The sequence below is a fragment of the Trichosurus vulpecula genome, chromosome X, assembly GCF_011100635.1.
Source record: "Trichosurus vulpecula isolate mTriVul1 chromosome X, mTriVul1.pri, whole genome shotgun sequence".
Classification (NCBI taxonomy): domain Eukaryota; kingdom Metazoa; phylum Chordata; class Mammalia; order Diprotodontia; family Phalangeridae; genus Trichosurus; species Trichosurus vulpecula.
Genome location: NC_050582.1, coordinates 14,131,271 through 14,153,239, shown reverse-complemented (window position 1 = coordinate 14,153,239; position 21,969 = coordinate 14,131,271). Strand labels below are relative to the sequence as shown.

Sequence of the window (21,969 nt, the reverse complement as noted above, 5' to 3'; positions counted from 1 at the left end):
ATTGGGAGTTCCAAGTGAGCTTTTTATTACTAGTATGAATTTCATCAACCAAAGAAGATAAATCAGATCTCCCAGAGTATATTTCCAATGCACAAGGACCAGGAAGCCCATAAACACTCACTAGAGCTTACACTCCCACATCTGCACAGTAACAAGAGGACATATAGATGTGGTCAAAAATGGCAAGTTGGCCCATTTTACACATGGTACCTAGTGTGAATTGTTGTGCATTTTTTTCATTGCATGAAGAATGTAGGATTCCATGATGACTTTACCACTATCAGCTTTCAAAGTTCTGTGCTTGGCCAGATCCAGGGTTCAGAAATCAAAATCCAGAGACCATATGGATGTCAATGATAACATGTTTATTATCAGAAATCCCTTCCTTCAAGGTTGAGGGTACCATCAAGAAAGGTCTGATTCCCCTTCCTTGAAAATTGAGGGTACCGTCAAGAAAGGTCTGGTTCATAGTTGTGATTGTACATAGTTGTGGTTTCAGGAGGGACAGCCAATATCTCCACACTTTCCAACTTTATGCGCTCCAACATTTACTTTTAGGCAAGTTTCTCTCCCTACTGGTGCCCCTTCCCCGCAGCATGCCCCTGAGGATATTTACCTGAATGTGAATGCAGTGTGTGGTCTATCCTGACTAGACAAAAATAAGGCAGAGTTCCATGCACATATCCTTACAATTTTTACCAAAAGTTGTTAATCAAATTGTGAGAATTCATACCTAAGGGTACACACTCCCACAGAGCTAAGGGTAGGGCTAAGGTAGAGTGAAGGGTAGCTTTTTCCTAAGAGAAGCATATATAAGAATTGTATGAGGCTTGCTTATCTCTCTAACATTCTAGAAAGAATGTTTAGTGATGTATAAGGGCTTTAAATAAAACCCAAATTAGCCATAAAAAGCAGTAGGCTCCAAAAAAGTATATTCCCCAATAGAGCTGGTCCCTTTTCTTTATATAATAACTTTTTTCCACTGCTACATTCCAAAAAATGGATGTGGTCATTGAACAGAAACACACTGTGCCAAAAACATTAAAATAAGACAACCTAACTTAAAACTCCGTGATAACACTCCTATGGAACTCAGAATCTGAGTACAAGCAAAATCACAGACCTTGCTGATATTCATCAACTACTCGTGTCTACAATGCTTATGTGGGCATCTGTGGTTCAAGATTGTGTTTTGCTGCAATGAGAAGTAAAGAACATATGATACATATTAATGGACAACACCTAGACCTTAGTCATATGTGAGTTTCTTTTCAAAAAAGAAATGTCCCAGGAGGCTCTGTGAAGTCTTGACTTAAACAGAAATTGTTTGTTTTCATGGAATAGAGGGCCACTGTAGTTTACTGAGTGGGGGAGTTACACGGTCACACCTTCCCTTTGGGAAAATGACTGGCAGTCGGGTGGAAGATGAATGAGAGACAAGGCAAGGAGACCGATTAGAAGGCCTTTGCTAGAGTGCAGGTGGGAGGTCATTTGGGCCTGAACCAAGGTGGTGGCTGGCAGTGGTAAAAAGGAATAGATGTGAGAGATACTGTGGAAGTAGAAACAGCAAGATTTGCTAACTGAGTTCGAGTTGTGGGGACAGTGAAGAACAGGGGTCACAAAGAGGCAAACATGACTGAAAAACGACTGAACAACAAAAAAAGAGGATAATGCTAAGGTGGTGAATCGGGGTAACTAGAAGGAGGGTGGTACCCTTGCCAACAGCAGAGAAGTAGGAGGGAAGATGGGAAGAAAGATAAGAAATTCTGCTTTGGGTCTGTTGAGTGTCAGATGTGTCTAGGTCACCCAGATTGAAATTTCCAATGGGCAGCTGGTGATTTGGGATAGAACTTCAGGGGAATGATTGAGTGGAATATATAGACCTTGAAGTCATCTGTGACAGGGGATATGTTATGGCCCATGAAACAGCAAAGGAGACTTAGGAGTAGTCAGACAGCTAGGAGAGGAATCGGGTAAGAATAGTGTCACAAAAACCCACAGAAGAGAAAGGAGGAAAGGACAGCCAACAAAATCTGACTATAAAACCGGCAAGGAAGGTTAAGTATCTTTGATAAAATATAATTAAATCTCACACAATTCAAACAAAACCAAACCAAACATTCTAGAATCTTAGAATAGTAGCAAATAACATGACTGATTCAGTATTTTAATTGAAAAGATGATAGCGTAGCACTGCCTATCATAAAATTTTACATCTTCTCTCCCCCTTCCCCTTAAGAAATTTAGTTTGGCTAATCAATTTTTTACCAAGTAACTAAACTCTTGAAATTTTAAGTGACCTCCAGTTGCCAACAGAGGGACTTGCAACACTCTAAGACTGCTTATGAATAAAGCAAGCCTAAGCAGTGGTAGACTGCACAGGCCACGGCCCAGAAGTGAAGCCTTTGCTCACCAGCAAAGAAGGACGAAGATATTCCAGTAACCGGAGAAATCACTCTCTTTCAATTGCAAGTGCCATTTTGAATTTCTACACATGCGTGTCCACTCAGTGAGAGCATCTCTAGTAGGATTGCTCAGTGGTTTTTCAATAATATTCCTCAGGTTAAGGAAACCACATGATGACTTCCAAAGTATTGATGACCCTTAATTTTCTCCAAGTGCCAGCCTCAGTCTTCCCATCAGATGGTATCCTGGAAAATGCTTTTAAGTGCCACAGTTACATACAGAGAAAAGCCCCATTCTGTACCATGTTCTTTATAATTCATGCATCTACAAAGTGCTGAGCACTTAGCTTTTGACGGAAAGAGCAGGATGTGGTTTTTGTGTTATGTTTGCACTGTGTGATATGAAAAAGTCTGTGTTTTATGGAAATGTGAGCTGACTGTTACCTAGGAGAAAGTTAAGATCAGAATTTCCAGAGATTCAGTGTGGAAGTCTTTGGGGGAGAATATATTTGGGGATCCTTTGGGAACAGAAGACATTGGGTATGGAGAAGATGATGGAGGGAAGTGGGAGTCGAGTAGCTAAGCATAGTGACATATTGCCATAATAAAGACAAAACCTTTTAGGTAACAAGGTCATGATGGTTTTCATGGGGGAGTTAAGCTCATCCCAGGGAATCTTTTCCCTGAACAAAGAGTGTTGCTGGTGGCCACAGGGACTTCTTTGTTGGTTGGCTGTATGGCTGCAGAGAGGGAAATGACAGGGTTTAAATGGTAGTGGGAGTGGGGGATAGATACTTTAATGCTCCCTCACTACGGGGAGGGAAATCAGTCATTGTGGTATCCTCTCTCCTTGCTCCTCAATATCGCCTCTCCTCTCTGGGTAGAAAGTTCTGCCACATAGACATTTGGCGGGGGCGGGGGGCGCCACTTTCAGTTGTACATGATTTGATGACTGCAGTACTTAAATATAATATTTCACCTAGTACAACTCGACTTTCAGAGAGCACTAGGAGTGTGCAGTCACAAGTAGCTTCTCTAGTCAAAACATTGCCCTAGATTTTTAGAAAACTATATGAGATACATTTGCCCAGAACGCTGTGTGGAAATTTTAGTTTTAACACATAGTAGACATTCAATAAATATTTTATCTGAATCAGAGACCTCATCAGAATAGTGGATCTCCAGTGTGGAAAATCCTGCTACCAATGCCTCTTGGAAACTCATCTGCATCTCTCTCATCATGGTCTTAGAAAGTTCCTTAGGATAATGATAATTTAAGTTATTATTCATTTTTCTTTTTAAGCTTTTTAGCTTAATTTAATTTCTTAACTAACAAGTATTTCTTTATTACATTTTCTCACACTGCATAAAAAGAAAGAAAAACAAAATCCTTATAACAAATATGCACAGCCAAGCAAAAACAGATTCTTACATTAGCTGTGTCTAAAACATGTGTCACATTGTGCCTTTCTGGGATGAGGTGTGTAGCATTCTTCACTATGGGTGCTCTAGAGTTGTGGTTAATCGGCTTTCTTAAATTTGAGTGTCTGTTCCATGATCACTCAGCAAGTATGTGTCAGTGGCAGGAGTTGAACCCATCTCCTGATTCCAACACAGGCCTGCTATCCATTTGATCAGTGTAGTTATTATTGTATTAGTATTAAAAACAGCAACAATAATAGTTAGTCATTTGATAATGAAAAAGACTTCTAACCTACCAAAAATCTAATTTATTGTATCCATAAAACTAGAAATACTCAACACTGACTTTTAGCCTTTACTAATTCTCTTTCAGTGTGATGGAAGGTAGTACTATAAACCTCCGTATCTTGAGGCACAAACAAGGATGGTTTGCAGTCAATGTGGACAGTACTATCATAATCCAAACCCCTGTGACCAGAGTCCCAAACCCCAGCTAGTCCTGTCCTTTCATAATGCCAGTGTTACTGAATGCTAAGGTTCTATTCACAGAGGAATAACACCTGTTCCCAGACTGCATTTCCCAGGTGTGGCCTGACATTCCACTGAGTCCCACGGCATGTTAATAGACCATGGCAGATGGCTAACAGTCCACAGCCAGAAGGCTTGTGAGCACCCTGAGCTGAGAAATCCCTGTTGTCACAACAGATGGCGATCATGCCTTCAGAGCTGTTGAGCACCCCAGGAATGGCAATCAACTTTTGAAAAGTTGATAAATATGGCATCGGTATTTGCTAACTAGATGAAGGCTATAGTTGCAAATATTTATAGAATTTAAAAACAAATCTATATATGTGGTCATTCTGATAAATCAGTTATAGATTTGGGGCTTTCTAGATTTCAGGAGGAAATCAGAAATGTTTAGGTATTTATCCTAAACTTTTGAAACAAATCATTTCCTCACATAAATTTGGGCCCATATTGTCGCACATGATTCTTCATGCAGTGCCTAACGTCAAAACAAAATTTAACTTAACTAAATCTGTCCAGACAGCTTTTTACCTTTTTCCAAATTCCCTGACTTATGTGTGCTGTGTTTTTAGCCAGCCCTTAATGGCCTGTAAGGTTGATTTAGGGAACCCTGTGTGTTTACTTCCAGTAAATCAACAAAGAAGCCCACACAGCACAACCTGGAATCCATTGGACTCTGATGTGTGGAAGTTATAGGAATGATAACTTTTATAGGCGTGGATGCAGCAATGATTCCTCTTAGCTCTTTGAGCTGCCATTTAGTCACAATGTGAAAAACCAGCTGCCATGCAAGAGTGACTCTCCAGAAGCATGGCATATCAGGTCTGGAGCTGGGAGGGACCTTAGGCATCATCTAAAGAAGCCACAGAAAAATACCCCATACATCAAATGGCCCTTAAGCTCTCTGCCCTTTACACAGGAATGAGTCCTAAAGAGGGGGGAAAAGGTACATTTCATTCAGAATGACATATTCTTCCCCTCATTTAAAAAAACAAAGCCACTACATTTCATTTTTTAAAACCCTGAAATTAATTTACTTAGTTCATATTTAATTTAAATAAAATTGTTGAAACTTACCCTTTTATAGCACAGAGCAAATCTTAAACATAAACTAATGTAACAGAAATACTTGTTGATTGAAAAAAATCCTTTGCAATTTTCATATTTATATCCTATAAAATTAAAAGAGGCAGCATGGCCCATTAGACAGGGAGACTACATCAGAGTCGGGATGATTTGCCTGGTCTCAAAGAACCCATGTGTGAGACCAGGCAAGTCACTCACCTCTCAGTGCCCAGAGCAGTTCTGTAAGACTAGGTCAGAATAAGAACGTCACTTATCTGATGAGCAGATTTGTTTTGTGGGGCTATCATTGATGATCTCTCTAGATAGGTTATTTTCCAACCACTAACTAAAATCAGCATTTCGTCTTTAGTTACAGCAGACAACCCTATTTCACACAAGGAAGATGTTAGTAAAATATTTCCTTTTGATTACAGAGTCAGTTACCACCCTCGGGAACACCCACCCTTACAAGGACATATAAACGTTGAGTGGGTTCCAAGAGGGATCTTTGGCATTCGAGAGTGTCACTGAGCCATTTTTTGATAACATGCTAGAATTGCTAACAAAATGATTAATTACCCAGAAAAAAATGATGTATGCTGTTTTCCAGACTGGCATCAAATTATAGGCTCAAAATTAGCATATAATAACTTAAATGTTTCAGTTGATTGAGTTTCAAGCTAGCTAAACTTAATGAGGATCCTAGAAGAAACTCGCAAGTTGGTCTCTGTTAACAGTAGCAATTACAAAATATATCCAACTTTTCTAATAATTCCTTGCCACTGCAAACTACAGTCAAGTTGTTTTTGGCGGAGCTGAGGGGGGAGATAAATAAGGGCCTTTTCCAGAAGAGTGATTCCTTAGTGTGACCATTCCAAATTTCCACCAGGAATCTTGAGTAAATGCACTGCCCACATGAGACAGTTGTCTTCTGTGTATAAAAGGGTATGGCATTCCCTGGCGTAAAGCTGAGTTGACATATCTTTTGGTGTTACTGGGTCTGTTTCCTGAGAGCACAGTGAGTCTTACATTTTGTGCGTATTGATATAAAATGGCTCTATTCACTGTGAATACACTCAGTGTCAAAGATGTAGTACTGGAGCAGTTCAGCTGGTCTCAGGCCTCTTGGACCTTGAAACATTTTTCCTTCTTTCGTTTTCTATTTATTTGTACTTTGAAGTAGATAGGCGTTCTCTTGGGCTGTTATTTCCTGCTGACATTTCACGTTAGTACATATCCTAGACTAGAGCACTGGGCTCCTACCATCTCTTGCCTTTTTGTGGTTGACTCTCCAATTCTTCAAAATCGAGGATAACAACCTAGAATGGGTCACCCACAATGACACTGCCACTTGGGAAGTAAACCTCTGGCCAGGTTTGAGTTAACTTGAAAAAAACTTAGCAGAGGGAGCCTCAGAAAATACTCCATCAGCAAGTCCATGACAGTGAGGCACAGCACCTGGTTTACTGAGCAAAAGCCCCTCGATGCTATTGGATTGCTCCCCAGAGGAGATGACAGCATTTTTCTTCATTGACAGTTCTCTCCAATAACTTATTAGCAGAAAAACAGCCTGCATGTCTTTCAAAGCCAATATCACTTCAACCCAAGATGCTTGCAAGCAGCTGGCTCATTTTTTCAAAGTTCACAACCACATAAATAAACTTAGAATCGGAAGATAAACAATTAATTATGAAAAAGTCTTCATGACAAGTTTCTCGGATCCATGGTCTATAAAGAATCCATACAAATGGATAAGAGTAAGAGACATTACTCAGTAGATAAGTGGTCAGAGAATAAGACCAGGTAGGTCTCAAATGAAGAAATGAAAGCTTTGTGTGAAAGAAGGTTACAAATCAGTCACTCCCCAACAATTTAGTAAGGGCTTGTTGCCAGACACTTCTTAGCACAGCGCTTGTTCCATAGTAGGTGCTTAATAAATGTTTATTGACTTAGTGACTCACTCTGGCTAGTGTGGGTACCACTTAGTTCACCATTAATCATCATTGTTGCTTTGAAGGGGATTTTTATAACTACGTTAAAATGTAAAGTGTTCTTTTAATATTCTAAAAGAAATGTCTTTTGAGAACCAATACTTCAAAGATAATATAATTTACGCCTCTGCAAAAGACATTTGGCCTTAAACTAAGGTAAATAAATTTTTTGTACCGTATGTCCCATTTTAAAATGTTGCAAAAGAAGTTGCCTAAACTCACTTTCTCTTCCCCATCCCCCCAACTTGGCATTCAAATTCAAGGTGGCAGAAGTGACAATGCCATCACTTATGGAGATCAGTAACTGGCATATTTTCTACTTGGAGCAAGTCTTGGGACTTGAGAGTGATGTTGGAGTGAATGTAGACTATCAATTCAATTTTAATTCAGTAAGCATTTTAAGGGCCTACTATGTGACAGACGCCGTGTTAAGCGTTGAGGATACAAATTAGAAAGATAAAGGAAGAGGCTACTGAGGGTACTGATGATGTCTGAGGACCAAAGTTGGTGCAATCTGGTGATAAGCTTTTCTGGGGAGCTTGATGCTGGTGGAGTTGAATCCAAGGCAGGCAGCTTTCTGGAAGTTCAGTTCGTGGGGGCAAGGAGAGGGGAAGCATATCCCAGGACATTATGAGTTTCTAAGCTACTAAAGAGGGAAGAAGCCTAGCCCAAAAGGGACACTTTGCTTAAGATGGGCCCCACAAGAGTCTATACAGTGCTACTGCTTTTTAAATCTTGACCTTCTCCTTGGGCAATCTCACTTGATCACATGGCTACAATTGCTACATCTTGGCAGGTCTTCCCAGTCTAGAGATCCAATCTGGCATCTCTTCTGAGCTTCAGATCTCCATCTCTGCCTGCTTCCAAGGATTCTGCAGAAAATTGGCTCACTGGCACCCGAATCTCAACATGTCTGAAACTTAGCTCCTTGTCTCTCTTTGGAAATCCAGCTGATTTCCAACCTCACTATTTCTACATGTAGCAACATCATTGACCCAGTGTCTCATGTTTGAAACCTGGGCATTATCTTCTGGAGGCTCTTTTCTCATCTCTTGTATCCAGTTGATTAGTAAGTCATATTAATTATACTTCCAGAATATATCTTGAATTGCATCATCTCTTCTCTATTTCTACTACTGTAGGCCTAGTCCAGATCCTCATTGCTGATTTTCTAGACCACTCTGACAGCCTTCAAACAGTTCTTGTAGCCTTTACTCTTGGCTACCATTAATTTAGTCCTCATATTGCTTTCACAGTTACCTTCCTTATGCCTGGATATATGGTTATGTCATTCTGCTACTCAAGCATTTTCAGTGGCTCCCTAGTGCTTACCTTTGTCTGGCATTAATAGCCTTTCTAAGTCTGGTAGCAATTGATCTTTACAAATTTATTTCATGTTCTCCATATAGTCAATGTTTCAGCAAAATAGGACTACTCACCGTTCCTAAATGTACCCTCTGTTCTCCTGCCTCCATGGTATTTATTGCCTATCCCTGGTATGCCCTTCGACTTTTGAATCTTAACCAGGGTACTTGTCCTTTAAAACCCAATTTAAATGATACCTCCCTTATGGAACCTTCCCTAATCCCACCCAATCAATAATGACCTTCCCCCAGCCCTTGGACCTCACCCAGATCTTTGTTTCATACTTCTTTGTTGCTTTTATCCTATATTATTTTATATTATAGCTACTGTGTTTATGCTCTACGCTCCTACCTGACTATAGATTTCATGAGGTCAGGGGCTGTCTCATTTGAGATTTGCAGTACCCTCAGTGTAGTTTTCTACGTGTACTGAGTGTTTAATAAACATTGAATGCAAACTGATTCACCCACAGGCAGCCCCTGACTGAGCTGGGACTTGATGGCAGGTTTCTCACTTCCCAAACCTGTGATCTTCCCACTCCCCTCCATGTCTCCTTTGTTTTTTACTTGCTTCCCTTCCAGATAGGATGCCTAAAATAATTGCTGGTGACAACATGTCATTAGAACCTAGAGAAAAACAATTTCGAGCAAACCTAGTCTTGAGGATAACCATATGTTGAAGCAAAGTCAAGAGAGGAAAAGATAGCCGGTGAGAAATGTATCTTCAACCAATTGGTGATAAAATAGCACTTGAAAGCAAAATACAGACGAATTCTAAGAACTCACTTGAGAATGCTGAGAAACAAACAAAACCAAATATTCCTTACAATCTCTGATTCTGAACTTCAATGACAGAAGAATATAACAAGCTTTATAAGATAAAGAGACCCCAGCAGGCTGACATTCAACGGTTCTGTTGCATTTAGACAGTAGAAGATATTTCTGTGGCCGCCAAGGAAATGCCCTTGGTTAATGGTTCTTTGGATTGAATATGTAGCAATGAATAAAATTACATCTAGCCTCTGATCCATCGTCATGTTTACACGTGGCTATGTAAAATATTACTCTGTACACATAAACACACAAATCACCTTTTGCCCAAGGTTCATATTACCCACATTTCCATCATGTTACTTTTCTGGATCTTCCCCAACTCCTCTTGGTCACTTTGAATCCATCGCCACAAGGAATGTGTGATCTGGACATCTATGCTGCAGAATATGTTTGCTGTGACTTACTCCCTCGGATATTTTTGTTTGTGTCTGGGTTCAGTGTGTGTCGAGATCTATAAACTTGATGCTAATTCCAGTGAATTCCACTTATTTGTATTCAACCAATTTTATCTTTCTCTTCAGCAATTTGTCCTCTAAGACAATGTGACAAGGCTGCTGGGTATGCTGAGCATCCCTAATGTAGATGAGAGGCTGAGAGTGATTTCTTTTTCATCTTGCAACTTCAAGAGTTGCTTATTTGGGGCACTGACATTGACATTCAATGTCATTTCCTAGCATGTTTTGCATCATTATTATCTGTGATTCTGAGATGAGATTTTTTAAAATTTAATAACACTTTAACTTAAGAAACAGACTTGTGTGGGCCCTTTTGTTTTGGACAAATCTATGCTGCAATGGCTGTGTGTCTGTGTAGGGGAAGTGATCTGTTTTTAAATGACTTTTGAGTCATTGACAACTTTTTTTGTTATTTCTTGCCCTTTTTATAAGCAAAGCAGCATGAACAGCGTGAATGATCCAAGGAAGAAAACCTTCTGAGCACCTGGTTTCAGAAAGGTTAAACAAGCATATCTTTTTCACCATGAATATGAAGAATGTTGCTCTAAAAATACACTTTATGAATAATACTATTTGCGAAAGTAAAAAAAAGTAACAGTGACAAACACAGGATAATTAAAGAAAAAACAGCATCAAGATATTGTCTTGAAGGAGAGTAGAAGAACCTATGTTAAACTCCTTAGCAGAGAATCTGTAATTCATTAACCTCACAGAACTGGTTTCCCCATTTTTAATAGGATCTACGAGTAATACTAACCTACAGTCAAAAAATAGATAGAATCATTTTTTCCAAAGCCAAAATGATTTTGTGGAGCTCTATTAAGTCTTACAGGTCTCTAGGCTACCATTCTTTAGGGTAAAACTCAATATCATAATAAGTTAGGTGAGGGAATGCAGTTTTCAAAGACACCTAACTTGTTCTTGGGATGGTTAGGCTCTAGGACAATAAAGCATATTATGTACTTATGCGGGGAAGTATATAAATATTAAGTACTATTATCAGTTGTTATTAAAATTGATATTTCATAGTACCAAACTAAAGATATATATATATAGATATAGATATATAGATATATATATGTGTGTGTGTATGTGTATTTAATTATATACTTCTCATTTCCTAATTAACATTTGATGCCGTGCACTTTGTGAAACCTACATAATACATGCCAGAACAAACATGTTTCCTCTTCCCCCCTCCAAAAAAATCCCGGCAACCCAGGCACCTTAAATTGTACAATAATAAATATTAGGCCAATTGCTTTGAGTACCATAGAAACCCAGAAAACTGAGTCCTGAAAGTCAATGACTCCTGCAAGGTCACACAAATAATAAATAGAACTGAAATTCAAACCCTGATCCTCTGACTCAAAAACCAACATTCTTTTTACTATCCCATGTTGCCTCCTAGGCAGTGACTTAATTAATATTTGGTCCCAAGAGTATCATTGATTTATTCATTCAGTCAATCAGTGTATGTTAAGTGTTTACTGTGTACAAAATATTGTGCTGGGTATTAGAGGTGATATAAAATTTAGAAAAGGCACAATTCACCTTTCATAGAGCTTACAAATTTCTTTGAGGTCATTAGACGCAAATACAGATGATAATAATCCTATTACCTAAGTTCATTAGGGTGTTACAGAAGTACTACATGCCTCAGAGAAAGAGGGTTGTCCCCAACCTGAGGGACTAGGGATAATGTTCTGGAGGAGATAGTGTTGGCATTTAAATGATGGATAGAATTCATCAGTAACATATTTAAGCAGATTATCTTTAAATGGCTTTCTTTAGTCATTAAACAGACTATCTTCAAAGACTTGAACTTTAAATGGTGATATTGGACTGCTTACAAAAATCCTGAAGTAGAGGGATGAGGGGACTAACCAAGTCAGAATAACTGAGCGACTGAGAAAACAGTAGCAAAAGGAGAAATGTATAATATCCCAGCTACAGTCTAGAGCACTTACAGAAGCATTTTCTCCTTAGTCGATTTTTCATTGTTCAAAAGAGAATATGATTATTTATGCCTGAGTGAGCTAGACAATGAGCACAATGGGGTGCAGGGACTGGTTTAAGTCACAGTACAAAAGTATAAAAGAACTGGAGATTGAGCCCAGGTCTCATAATGTTAACTTAATTGCTGGCTGATTCAGAAACATGTCAACTAAGTAGTATTCACTCTGAGTCCATTAGCCTCTTATTGGATTGATTTCCAGATATTTTATACATTTCATAGTCATTTTGAATAGAAATTTTCCCTCTCATGCTGGGTGAAACTACCTAAAAATTCTTTTTTTACAGTATTTCCTGACATTGCCATCCTTCCCCTCCCCTTTCTGTAATCACTCAGATCTTTTTTGGGAGATACAATTCAAATCAATCTAACAAGCATATATTGTTTAGAAAATAACCGAAGATAGTAACTGTTGAATTGTGTAGCACGTACTATAAATTTAGAGGCCACCATAGGGGGGAGATCAATGAGGGAAATCATTGGGGAGTACTTCATGGAGGATGTGGCATTTGAGCTGGACCATAAAGACTGGTTAGGATCTTCACAGTGGGAGGAGGATTAAGGTTGAGGGCTTTCTGAGGTATGGAGATTGGGAGATCGGGAGATGGTTGTTGTTTGCCCTCCGTTTTCAAAGAGGACCAATAACATTACAAGGTGATGTCTTGACTCCAGCATGGATTGAATTTAAGTGAGGCAGAGTTGCACAGTCATCAGCCTGACTATCTGTTCCAGAGTCATTGAATTCCAGTGGCAATATAATCAATACCATGGTGGTAGAAATAAACCTAGTATCTTTGGCAGTCATAGACTGAGGATAGCATCTGATACTCATATCTTCACTCATCTTACCAATATATCCTCATTTATCATCTTGGAAAAGTCCACACACAAGCGAGCAGTGGAATTACTCAACATAGAAGTGGATAAACTTGTTGGATTCCCTGCTAAGTAATTCTGATATATAAATGCTGAAACCTAGACAGTCCAGTTCCCTGATTACCGTGTAATTCCATAAGGAAGCTACTAATAACATAAATAGGTAGTAAGAGTCTAGAGAAGAAAGATCAAATCATGGACTTGAAAACTTTCATAATGCTACCTGAAGAATTTAACTAACATCAGGGTAGTGGTATTATTGACACAAGTTTTCTGGAGAATCAAATCATAGCTTTTTCACTTTTACATTAACTTAGTGACAGGTGCAAAATAAGAATTTGGATAATGATACCCTGAGCAATTTTACATATTCCACTTAGTATGATCTGATTCAATGAAAGTGACATGATATGCATTTGCCATTTATTCTGCATTTTTTAAAGTAATTGTCACCTTCTAGACATTTTGTTTACCTGGAGAGCAAGGAAAGGAGGACAGATTTTAACTTCTACTTTTTCCTTATTCTAATTTCTAAGTAACATGAATTCAGGGGGAGAGAAAATACTAGAAAGAAAAAGTTCACCAACTCCTGTGCCTACCTCATTCATTTACTGCACCCCTATCTTTGATGCCTAAGGAGGGGAAATTGCCTGGCCTATTCATTCTATTCTCTTGAAAAATATAGTAGCACAGCCACCCCGAACCCCAGCCCATCTAGTGTTCAAATACTAGAATGTTAAAACTAGAAGGGGCTTTAGGAATCTACCAGTCCAATACCACCACCCTACCTCCATCCATTTCTGAGACAAAGGAACAGAGGCCAGAGAGGTTAAATGATTTCCCCCTTTATGGTTACACAGGTAACAATGGTACTGCTGGGACAATCATCCAGATCTTATGACTCCTAGATATTATAAGTCTTGTGATGGTGTTTTTGTTTCTGAAATTAAAAGACCAACTGAGACTCAAAATAAATTAAATCCCTTTTCAAGTTTAGAAATCTAGATATGTTGATGACTTTATTGCTTTGAACTAATGTACTGTGGATTATACTGGGTAATTAAAGTCAATGGACTGCAAGCACTAGGAATTCTAAAGTCAGATGACATTTCTTCTCATGCCAAAAATCAAGGCCATTTCTGAAATAGATGTATTTATGCTGAATAAGTATTTTCAAAAACTTTAAGTACAAGGATATTGGTCTCAGCATGATAATAATAGGAAAGAAATATGCATTACTACTTTTTTGCCACAATATGTAAATCAAGAAAAACCTCCCTAAGATAATTGACACTTTCTTCTGATGGGTCCTAGATTAAGAGTCTGAGAATTTCTAATTGGTTACTCTCTCTTTCTGTCTCTGTTTCTGTATCTCTGTATATCTCTCTCTGTTCTCTGTCTCTGTCTCTCTTTCTCTGTCTCTCTCTATCTCATGCTTTTGTTTTGCTCTATCTTAATTTCTTTTTTTTCATATTACCATTAATCTGTGTCATGTTACAAAGGTGTCATAAAACCCATTGCCATCAGACACAGATTGATACTCAGCAGTTTCCCACATAGAGAATAACACTGAAGTTTGTTGGAAAGGATGTTACTCCAGTGACCAAGGAGACCTGGAAACATATTCCATGCCTTTCATTTGGAAAAAGCCCAAATGCTGCTTTTTAACTCAAGTCAGAGTTGCTACAAGTTGCCAGTATTATTGACCAATAACTGACAGTGTGTCTAGCCATTGCTAGCTATGCTGTTGTAGTGGAGCCAGGCAACGGAGGACATCCATCACTGGTCAGACTCTCTCATTTTCATACTGCCACAACTGTATAATATAGTGAAGGCATACCAAAAGTAACAACTGAAAATTCACATTCAAATTACTTCAGTCTCTTACTCACTTCTGCTAGGGTGGTGAGTGAAGAAAACAGCTTCAGACATTTTTAAATATATATTTCCTTCTTCCAGCATAGGAGAAGTCCATTTGTCATAGATAATTTTGCTTACCCTAGAAGAGTGGTGGGAGAATAAGAAATTACCTTTAAAAAGGAACTTTCCATCTAAGAAAGAGGTTTTCCCTCTAAAACATGGCAATATACATCAAATAGAAGAGCATCAAGTAAAGAAGTAGTTTTTTAAATGGTTTACTTCCATCTTGAAGTGGTAGAGACAAACAGGTTTGGAGAAAGGTGCCATATTTTTGCTCTTTTGTGTATAAGGACTTAATATTCTATATACCCAAGTTAAAAGGGAACAGCTGTTAAGATGCATAGAAAGAAATCAAATCTATTTTTATATAAGAAATACCACTACCATTATACCAAGTGGCTGGTTTAAGGTCAAGTGAATGAGTTAAAGAAATTCTATAGGAATGCTAATGAAGGGAGCAAATCTCTTGAAAGAAATAGTGGCATTGATTTGAACTCTTCATCACATTAAGATTATTGCTTGCATTAGGCCTCCAGAGACTTGATCAGATTTGAGTTTGGCCTATGTACTTTTATAGAAATGCAATATTGCATTTTCACAAAGTGTGTACCATTAAGCCTGTCATCTTTATTTCATATTCATTGAGTTCTGCAACATGGATCATAATCTGATAGGTTTAGATAGGGCATGTATGGATTTTGCCATGTACATGAAGTAGGCTAGTCAGGTACATGTCATTGCTATGTCCTGAAAGATGGGAGTCTCATGTAATACTCCACAGCTACAACATCCTTGCCAAAGAATTCAATTTGGTCATAGGGCTCTCTGAACACCTGTGGAGGCACAGATGCTCCTATATCACGTGGAGGCACAAACAGCCATCCCAGATTTTCTTTGAGTGAAAGATCTTAATTAGTTATGGAGAACTCCTGTTCACTGTTAAGCTATGCTGCAGTCCTCTCTCCTGTCAGGCAGGCTCTGGGGACCTTGGGCACCATTGGGAAGGTGCTATTCTAAGCTCTATCCAGAGCTCTATAACTCATTCATAGGTTATGATCTACAGTGGACCTCTACAAACACAGCTTTTTAACAAATTTTTAATAAAGGAAATATTATCAGACTAGGTCATCTGTGCAGGGACTAACCTCCTGTCCTATTGCAAGTCTTATCAGTAGGGATAATCCCATCAAATACTAGGATATCACCTGAGGCACATAAAGGTAAAGTGACTTGCCCAGGGTCACACAGCTAGTAAGATTTTAAGCAAAGTCACCATAGTACTAAGCCCAGCAGTACTTTATGCCCTCTGCCCCTCTTACTCATATTTTTACATAGGTACATATGCATAGGTAAGTCAATACAGTAAATTTTCATTTCTCATAAACGTGATTGCCCTATGAATTACTAAATACCCTCATAAGGATGTAGTACTGTAGTTTCTGAAATAAGAAGTAGGAGACATTTTTGGTACATGTTCCCAAAAGAATTTGCATGTGATCAGATTCATTTTAGTTATTTGACTCAACCTAATTATATTCTATTGGAATGCATTAGTAGATTGGTATCCGGAGAGCAGAAACCATATGGCAGAGTGTAAAGCATTCTGGAATTAGGTGTCGGCGGGGGGGGGGAGATGTGGGCCGAAAGCTGGCCTCTGATAAATTATTACCTCTGCGTGATCATAGGCAGGTCACTTAAGTCCGTTGAGCCTCAGTTTGCTCAGATGTCAAATGATGGTAATGATCCTGCTGGTACCAACCTCCTTGGGGTGGTCGGGAGGAAAGCACTTTGGGAACCTCAAAGGCTTTTGCAAATGTGAACTCTTACTAAACCCATTTACCTTCAGTCAGTCCGATTGTTCCACCTCTCCCACCATCTTCTGAGACAGGACATATGAGCCTCTAAATCCTCCTGCCATTTGCTGTTCAATAGGAATAATATTCTGGCTAGAGAAATCAGCTTCTGAAAACTGCAACAGAAGTTGACTTCACCTGGATGTTCATTATGCCATGCGATTTGCAAACACTAGATGGCGCTGTGTACAACTTCGTACATATCTCTTTTCCCACATGTCTTAAAATAGCCCAAAATGGCCCATGTCACACAAATTCTAAAACTGGCCCTTTGCATTGCTGTATCACTCCTAATTAAAAGGAAACTTTCTCAGAGCTTGGCTTTTTGATCGGTTTCCCTCTCCTCATCAGTGATCAGGGTCTTATGGAATTGTTTGAGGGAAAACAATTTCCTTCAGGTTTGCTGGAGATGTGCAGGATCCCGGTCGGCTCGAGGGAGATCTGGTGCAAGTCCTGACAATCAGGAATAATCCAGATGAAACCAAGTGGTCTAAATTTCTTTTCAATGATTCCTACCACCTCCACCTAAATTAAATAATAGACTTAATAGTTCATATTTACATGAAAATTATGTGTATGATGTATTCTCTTAGGCACACATTGCACATGTGTGCACACACATGGAGAGCATCATAGAATTTAAGAGATGGAAGGCACCTCAGTAACCATCTCTTCCAGCCCATACGCTAAGGAATCCATCAGTACCATACTGTGCCTGACAAGTATCTGGTTTCTGCTGGAAGACCTCCAGGTAGGGGGAGTTCATCACCTCCACAGGCAGCCTTTTCCACTTTGGGACAACTCTAACTGTTCCCAATACTGAACTGAATTTGCTTTTTTTGCTCCTAGTTTTGCAATCTGAGTCCAAACTAAAGAAAGTTAATACCTCCTACACATGACAGCCCTTCATATAGCTATCATGCACCCTCTTAGTCTTCTTTCATCCAGGTTAAATATTCCCAGTTCCTTTAACCTGTTCTCATATGTCATGAACTCAAGTTACTTCATTTTCGGTCCTTTGGATATTCTACTTTATCAATGTCCTTCATAAATTGTGGTGCCTAGAACTGAACACAGTACTCCAGATGAGGTCTGACAGTGGCAGAGGACAGTGGGCCCATCACTGTCTTGTCCTTCCTAATGTTAGGTGGCACTGCAGTGGACAGAGCTCTGGGCCTAGAGTTAGGAAGACTTATTTTCCTGAGTTCAAATCTGGCCTCAAACACTTACTAGCTGTGTGACCTTGAGCAAGTTACTTCACCCTGTTTGCCTCAGTATCCTCATCTGTAAAATGAGCTGGAGAAGGAAATGGCAAACCACTCTAGTAGCTCTGCCAAAAAAAATGAAGTCATAAAGAGTCAGTCATGACTGAAAAACCACTGAACAAAAATCTTTTAGTTCCCGTCCCATTTTCCATAATGTGTCAAATTAGTGGCTAATTTGACAGTGATCTGATGGTAAATCAGCAATTACATCTGCCATGTCTTTCAGCACCTGAGCATGGAGTTCATTTGATCCAGGTGCCTTGGATTTATCAAGGGCAGTTAGGAGCTCTCCTACCATCTCTTTACTCTTCTTGGGTAGATAGATTGAAAGTTATTTCTCTCTCCCTTTTAGGCATTTTTGTTCTGTCATTTCCAATATAAAAGTCAATCTCCTTTGTAGAGAAAACAGAATCAAAATTACACATATACACACCTGAATGAAAAGCAGTTTGCTCTGATCTAGGAAAAGAACAATCATTCTATCATGAATATAGTACCTTGTACATGATTGTGTTTGCCACTCAACTTACACCATCTACTGGTTTCCCAAGAGAGCGTGACATTTAGCAAATCCAGGATGCTGTGAGTGATGAAATCATTTGAATCTAGTCTCATTTCAACTATATCTTTATTATGTATTTGTTCATTATTGCATATTTTGTAATTTATGGATGAAGTATTTCCTTTGACTTCTCACCCCCAGATTAGTTAGCTTTCAAATAAATCCTGCTGAAGTAATCTAAAGGCTACCCTGTGCTCAGATGGGAAATAAATATTTTCCTTCTTCCTTCTGATATCTTATGCAGAGTTCTACAATATTAAGTTATGACTAAATCCCCTTAAGATACTGGCTAACATAAAATCTTAAATATCAGGTAATTCTGTCAGGTATTTGAAGAGTCATCAGGAATAGCTCCATTATCATTTTAGCTTTTAAAAATCTTTAGGCACTTTTTTAAAAAAAATTAGCAGTCTCCTTTGTGAAGCCACTTGCAGGATTAAAAAAAAAGTCTCATATCTCCTACTGCGTTGGAGAACGCATATGGCATTCTTCCTTTCTAGCTTTTCTTAAAAATTCTTTCTTCAAATTTCACTTACCAATGGTCTTTTCTTTATAACACTGCTACTTTCCTAAGTGAGCCATGGAGAAGCCCATGTAGCTAATGTTTTTGCTTGTTTTTAGAGGGTGAGCTGGTCATCTCAAAAACTGCATGTATCACAAAGGGAACCCATTGAACTCTAAATCCTAGTGGACCGCTACCCCTAGGCAACTGTAAGGGGAAAATAATTACAAACACACAGGTATAGATTAGTTGTTTTACTGGAAAGAGTAAAAACAATTCATATATTATATAAAATCTCCCAAAATGTTTTTGTTAAGTGAAGATAAGAGCATTTCAAAGACATGGCTACTAGAAAAAAAAAAAAAAACAAGAAATGCAAACACAAAATGTTCCCATTTTCCTTCTCTTAAGTCAAGTCTCAGTTCACAGCTTTGACAGATTGCCGAACATGATGGATTCCCATCGATTCCTTGAATTTTTAAAGGTAACCCCAAGCCTTCCTGAGGGTTCGTGCATTTGGGTTGTGCCGATTCTGAGCCGTTGAGCCTGTGTTAGGATTTTGTGGCAGGAGCAGATGTGTTGCCAATTGCCTCACAGTTTCTGCTGATTAGTCTGGCTTGCCTTGACCTTAACTCAGCATGGCTTCTCTAAGGGAAGGTTGGGGAGGGGGTGTGGACAATAGCAGTGGGGATCTTTGTATTGAAGAAAACCCCAAGAAGCAGCTTTGATTTTTCCCCCTTTCTTCAAAAACAACTCTGAATTCTCCTTTCTTCTTCCATATTGCCCTTAATTTGATCATCATTAATAGAGAAAATGACAACCGTTATTTGTTCCTTTTGTAGTTTGTCAGTGGCAGCAAGGCAGCATGCTGCCATTCAGGTATAGTTTTTGATTTTCCCCTTCCTCAGGGGGAAAGTGAGAAGGAAGAGGGCCGCCTTTGCAAGAACCGATTTAGAAGGTTTTTAGAGAGAACCAGGGCTCACACTAAGAGGGATCCAACTCTGCACCTGCCTGAACAGGTTGTTTTTGTTGTTATTCAGTCATTTTCCCTTTTGTCCAACTCTTCATGGGCCCATTTGGGATTTTCTTGGCAAAGATACAAGAATGGTTTGCCATTTGAAAGAGTACCTAAAAGAAAACGAAAGCAATGCATTGTTGATAAAAACAGATGCTTCTTAGAGCCACATCCTTGGGGCTGAGGAGGGCAGGGTATCAATCATTTTGAAATATTGTTTTTATAGATATTTTATTTTGAAGTATCGCCGTATGTTGGTATCTGGAGATTACATAGCCTACGCAGTAGAAAGGAGAATGATGTTCATGCCCTCTTCCTTTCCCAAAATTCTATTGTGTGTTTGTATCTGTTTGAATATTGTAGGCCTCTAGTAGAATATTAACTACTTGAGGGCACTATTGAAGAAGAATGTCTTCTCCAAAGTTGTCACTTAATAAACATTTTATTGGGGCAGCTATGTGGTACCATAGTGTACTGGACCTGGAGCCAAGAAGACTCATTTTCCTGAGTTCAGATCTGGCCTCAGACACTTACTAGCTGTGTGATCCTGGGCAAGTCACTTAATCCTGTTTGCTTCAGTTTCCTATCTGTAAAATGGGCTGGAGGAAGAAATGGCAAACCCCTCCAGTATCTTTGCCAAGAAAACCTCAAATGGGGTCACAAAGACTTGGACACAACTGAAATGACTCAACAGCAACAAATGTTTTATTAGATTGTATTGAACAGAAATGTAAGAATATTTTAATCTGTGTTTCAGAATCCAAGTGCAAATTAAGGTCTGCCAGAATTCACCTTACCTCTATATCCTTCTTCCCACATTTCCTTAGTTAATATTTTCTCCCCATATATTGACTTATAGGAAATTTAATTAAAAACCTACAAGTGAAGGAATGACTTAACATTTTAAGGAACACAGATTCTTTTTTCTGTTGACACTATTCCCTTGGTTAGACTGATCCAGCTAATCTCTACAGTCTAATCATTTACTTATAACTTCATGTGTCTCAATTTCTCAAGGAAAGAAGGCAGCATATGCTCTTCCTTAATAGTAATCTGTGCGACACAAAGACATCAGAGACTTGTGTACTGTAAGGTTCTTATAAAATAGCTTAGCCTAACGTGACTTTGTCTGTCAGAAGAACAAATAACAGATACATGCTATGGCTGAGTCTGGTTCATTCCTTTTACTAGGTCAGCTTTTCAAAGAGATTTTTTTCATGCTGGAGAGGACAAATTACTATGACATCCAGCTCTGTCATTGTAGGAGTGACTCTTGAGTCTCCTTTTTTGAAACTGGGATGAAGGCCTGGGGGGAAAGAGGCTGGGGGAAAGCCAAAGGCTTCTTGGGAAATCTGTCTATGGCTTTTCATGGAGTAAAGGCAGTGCTAGAGGCTGGCAGTGAGGCCAAGTAGGAAGTGGTGCTCTGGATGGGCACCCCGTCAAACCTGAGCATGGACTCCAGAAGAGTGAGGAAAAACAGAAAGCCTCCCAAGTAGGGTGGGGGTTGGTATGATGAGAATGTCAGCAAGAGACATTCTCATCCATTCCTGGTGTTCCATACCAATCCCATCAGTAGTCAGGGATTAATGAAGCTTGGAGAGGTTTCCCATGTAATCAAATGTGTGGATTGTATGAAATATGCTTAGTTCAAGTGTGACAGACAACATCATCCTGAGATTAATATGAGCAAAATATCAATAATCAGTCAAGAAACAGCAAAGATACCATATTGTAAAGAGCCCGATATGGATTAATACATATTTAGTGTTCCTGAAAATCAGTACCCCCATGTGCCTCTCATATTCACAGCACAGCATAGGATAGCGTGCTAGACTTGGATGGAGTAAGGAAGGCCTTGGGTCAAGTCACTTCTCAGATTCTTACCAGCTGGGTGA

At 39.0% G+C, this 21,969-nt stretch overlaps 1 protein-coding gene across 1 annotated transcript in view; it reads left to right on the top strand.

Annotated features, from left to right (window-relative positions):
- LOC118832709 (protocadherin-11 X-linked-like) overlaps window positions 1–21,969 on the top strand; it is a 523,359-nt gene that overhangs the window by 195,941 nt on the left and 305,449 nt on the right. The window lies entirely within an intron of this gene.